Source organism: Lactuca sativa, chromosome 6 (assembly GCF_002870075.4).
Source record: "Lactuca sativa cultivar Salinas chromosome 6, Lsat_Salinas_v11, whole genome shotgun sequence".
Classification (NCBI taxonomy): Eukaryota; Viridiplantae; Streptophyta; class Magnoliopsida; order Asterales; family Asteraceae; genus Lactuca; species Lactuca sativa.
The window spans coordinates 22,206,044-22,211,183 of record NC_056628.2 but is presented as its reverse complement, the minus strand read 5'-3'; the positions used below and the strand labels follow the sequence as shown (position 1 = coordinate 22,211,183).

At 33.8% G+C, this 5,140-nt stretch overlaps 1 pseudogene; it reads left to right on the top strand.

The window, feature by feature from the left end:
* Window positions 1–523: 523 nt before the first annotated feature.
* Window positions 524–3,636, top strand: LOC111899474 (AP-1 complex subunit gamma-2-like; annotated as a pseudogene).
* Window positions 3,637–5,140: the final 1,504 nt, after the last annotated feature.

Sequence of the window (5,140 nt, the reverse complement as noted above, 5' to 3'; positions counted from 1 at the left end):
TTCAATGAAGCAGGTCTGATTCTTCTCTTCTGGTTGCACTAAGGTATGTCGTGTTTACCGTTATTCATCTAGTCTCTTCTTCTTCTTCTTCTTCTTCTTCTTCTTTCCCTGATATCTTAATTTTTCGTGTAACACCTACAATTTCTACACTTTTGGAACACATACAATTTCTTCACTTATTCTTCCTCTTCTTCCCTGATATCTTAAGCCATATTAGAACCCTAATTCCAGAAGAATCCGATTGGTTTTATAATATTTCATATATCTTTTTTGATGTTTTTACTGATTTGTTTCTATAAAAACAACAAATGAAATGGGTCTAGGAAAAACCATTGAGCTGCTTGCCTGTTAATTAGTTGGGTCTGAAACTGTAAAAGATTTTACTACATTTCATACCACAAAAGATTTGGTTTATCCTTCACCTGCAAAAGATTTGACCACATTTCATACCACATGCGTAATTTGCTGTTAATTAGTTCGGTCTGAAATTATAAATGAAACATTATTGGTCTACTGCAGGGAAATGATTAGGGCAATACGAGCCTGCAAAACTGCTGCAGAAGAGCGTGATGTTGTTAGAAAAGAATATGCTTCTATTCTTGCATCAGTTAGTGATAATGATAATGATTACAGACACCGTAACTTGGCAAAGCTCATGTTCATTCACATGTTAGGATACCCCACACATTTTGGCCAAATGGAGTGCTTGAAACTTATAGCAACTCTTGGATTCCCTGAAAAGAGAATAGGATATCTGGGACTTATGTTGCTTCTTGATGAAAGACAAGAAGTTTTGATGCTTGTCACCAATTCACTAAAGCAGTATGCTCTTGTCTTTCTTCACTCTTATATTTCCTATATCTTGTGTTCAAGCAACATGGTTGACTTGAGAATCTTTTTTTTTCATCATCTACAGAGATCTTAACCACACCAATCAGTACATTGTGGGACTAGATCTTAACCACACCACACCAACCTGAAGTTGAAAGATTGCTGGAATTTTGAGATCCAAATATTCGTAAGAAAGTAAGCTGATGTTAACATTTATTTCATTTCATGATCTCTCAAGGATGTTTCATCTAATTCTCACATTTCATATGAAGAATCATACTCACATAAGTTCTTACAAATTACAGGCAGCATTGTGCTCAATAAGGATTGTAAAGAATGTCCCTGACCTTGCAGAAAAATTTTGTCAACCCTATTGTTTCCTTACATAAAAAAACCATCATGGGGTTCTTTTAACAACAATCCAGCTCTATACAGATCTTTGTAACCTTAATGAAGAGGCTCTTGAATTTTTCAGGAAGGTAAATATACTTGATCTTGTTAAAGATCATCTATTATTTGTTGGGATTGTCTTCTTCTAGTTCTTGTTCTCTTTCTTTATCTTTCTACTGTGTATTTGCGCTAAGAACTGTTTGACATATGATTCTATAAGTGTAAATTAGTAATTTTAGTGATGAGATATATTTTCTTTTTTCTTCCTTTGGTATAAATATGCACAGAGGTGTTGGTGAAGGTTTTGAAGGATGTTGTCAAAAGCCCATATGCTCCTGAATATGATGTTTCAGGTATTGCAGACCCTTTTCTTCATATAAGACTGCTTCGCCTTTTGCGTGTTTTGGGCCATGGAGATGCTGATGCTAGTGATTCCATGAATGACATTCTTGCCTAGGTTAGCTTTTATTTTAATAAAGCTCATTGTGAATTGTGATATATAATTCAAAATTATAAGAATTTATGAAATTTCTTGTGTAGGTGGCAACAAAAACTGAGTCAAACAAGAATGCAGGGAATGCAATACTTTATGAATGTGTAGAAACCATTATGAGCATTGAAGATAGCAGTGGTTGACGTGTTCTTGAAATCAATATATTGGGAAGATTCTTGTCTAATCGTGACAACAATATCAGGTAAGTTATGTCTTAATATGTGTAATGAGTATTCCCTTTATTATGGTCTAAAATATTGGGATTTGTTATATGGCAGATATGTTGCATTGAACATGCTGATGAAAGCAATTTCAGTAGATGATCAAGTAGTTCAGAGACATCGTGCAACAATCTTGGAATGTGTAAAGGTAAAACTTTTCTCTTAACAAAAAGAAATATCAATCAAGTTATATAAGTTTGTTGTGGTTTCTGAATGCTTCTTTATGATTCATGATTTAGATGCTTCAATTCGTAAAAGAGCCCTTGAACTTGTATACCTTCTGGTGAATGAGACGAATGTCAAACCTTTGACCAAGGAGTTAATTGATTATCTACATGTAAGTGACCAGGACTTCAAGGGAGATCTTACTGAGAAAATTTGCTCCATTATAGAAAAGTAAGTTGAAGGTTTCATTTTTATCTTTTAATTTGGTGAATGTAATATTGTTATAGCATATTTTGATGATTTTCAAAGTATCATACACACAGTAACATTTCTTGATTGGTGTTGTAGGCTTTCCCCTGATAAGATTTGGTACATTGATCAGATGCTGATGGTTCTTTCTGAGGTATGTATTATGGTAGTAGGTTCTTGTAAATGATGAATTTCATTTTCCATGCATTTCTAGTGACCTTTAAATTATTATAAAAACCTTGGTGGAATGGAAGTTATTAGTATGCTACTAAAGACTTATAAGGGACTCCTAATTCTTGTTTAGGGTTAGTTACTTATTTATACAACAATGTTTCACATTTTTTCTGATTTATAATGTTTGTTGTTATACATAATATGCAATGGTGTTTCAAAATAGGACAATGGTTCATGCAACCTGCTATGACTTATGTGTATGATGTGGCATAAGTTTTTAATTTTTTTGACACATCAGCTGCTTAGTTGTATTTTAACAGACAAAAATAAATGATTTATGGCATGTCAATTCCTCAACTCCACTCCATTATGCAAGATGATCTCCATTGGTTCTACCATGTTATTGGATATTTGAAGAATTAGCTGTTTTAGGGAAGATATCTTGCTATTTTTTTTCTTTATTATTATTTTTTTTATATTTTGTGACATAGACTTTTTGCGGGTTAAGAGATTAAGCGATATCTCACCTCATATGAACCATAACCAATAAATATACACTTTTATCTTAAATATGAACCTTAACTATGTTCCAATTAAATGTGGGAGTTGTGTTGTACTTATGAATAACGGGTATGCAATGTAATCTCTCTTGCTTAGTTGCTTTTTGCCCTTTGATAAGTGGTATGGGAAGTCAGAACTCAGAAGCTATCTATATGCATATTGTTTTATCTTTTTCAAAGTAAATAAGATTGCTAATTATGTATTTCTTTTTAACAAATTGGATTTGTGAATTGAAAATTGTAAATCTCAGATTAGGGAGGACACTTGTAATGGAACTGATGATTGTTGCTGGAAAGGTTGTTGCTATTTTACAGTTGGAACATGGAGTAGCTGTTGTTACAGTGTATGCAGGGTCATTCATGACTTCTCTTGATATGGGAGGTTTGTTAAGTTCATTTTGTTTTCTGATGTGCAAAAAAAGTGGGTAATATCTTTGTGTTGTGTTGTGGTGTAGCCTTTTCAATATCAATAATTAAGGCAGAGCAAGCAATTCTACAATGCCTTGATGTTGCAGCTAAGGCTCCGCATTGGCCTATTGGTGTTGATGGTTAGTAATTCCACCTGGCCTCGTTAAGGTAACAACATATATGTTGTTCAAACTTCAAAACCCTACTTGAATTTATATTCCATTCATCATCTAGAAACTAGTTTCAATTAGAAACCATGTCAACTTAGTCAAGTTAGTTGGCTTAATTTCCCTATGTAGAAGGAATTCATATGAACAAAAAATTTCATGAAAATGCTTTGTCTTCACCTTCAGTTCATTCACCAGTATGTCAAATGACAAATCTACCCCCATAGGATGGCTCCCCATGTTCCCATATGCATAGAAAAACATAATATATTCAACAGGGAGCTTCAGTACATGAACGAAGTGAGGAGACATTATCCCTATCAACCCTACAAATAGTAACATTATTTCTACCAATAATGCCCTTGGTGTTGGTTAAGCTCATAGATAATAGCCTTCTGGACGTGTATGTCATCATATTACATCCTCCAAATACTACCTTAACATATATTAGTTTTTTTTGCAGCTCTCAATCTGATCTGGAAGCTAATTTGGTTAAGGTATATATATATATCTATCCCTATTATCTCCATTATAGCCATGTCTGAGTTTTTATAGTATACCCTCCACATCGTTATCATTATAAATACTATGTTTTGTTTTGAAAATGAACTTGCCTCTATAATGGATGTTACTCTTGGGATTTTGATTATTGAGTAAAGATTTGGAGTTGAATTTTATTTAAATCTTGCAGCATTATCAGCAAGATGCAGTAAAGACTTGGAGTAGAATTTTGCTAAGTCATTATTAAGTGAGATGGGCCAATGTACAACTGCTTATCCATATAATCAGCTGTTTAGAGCATTATTCTTAAAGAATTATGAAAGACAAGATGCAACTTTAGTTAGTTGGAATTCGATGTACATAGTAGATTAGATGTAAATTTATATATTGTAAGAAATAGAATTGTATGACATTAAATTTTTGCAATGAATTCTATTTTTTGTATATGATATTTTATTTTCTATTATGAAACATTAAATACAAATTTAATTTGAAAATAAGTAAATGTATAAATAATATTTTTTAAACATTTAAAATTATGATACGCAAAAATGTGTGTCATCTTCATTTATGACATGGCCATTCTTGACAGGGGCTTTCTTCATACGCATTACGTGTCATTAACACGCGTGTCGTAAGGTTACGACACACGAATGCGTGTCGTCTTCCTTTATGACAGGGCCTTCCTTGATATGCATTGCGTGTCGTAAACGCGCCTCGTAACTGCGCGTCGTAAATGCGCGTCGTCTCTCTTTATGCCAGGGCCTTCCTTGACGCGCATTTACGCGTCGTCTGAGCCTTTGACGACGCACAATGAGCGTCGTAAAAGGCTGTTTTTTTAGTTGTATACGGTCCATGAATATTCATGAACCGTAAACACATGAACCGTAAACACCATAAATGGTGTTTTGGTGCCCCATTTGAGCCCTAAACACCCCTCAAGCCTTGGATTTGACCCTAGAACCCTTCCTAGTGATACAA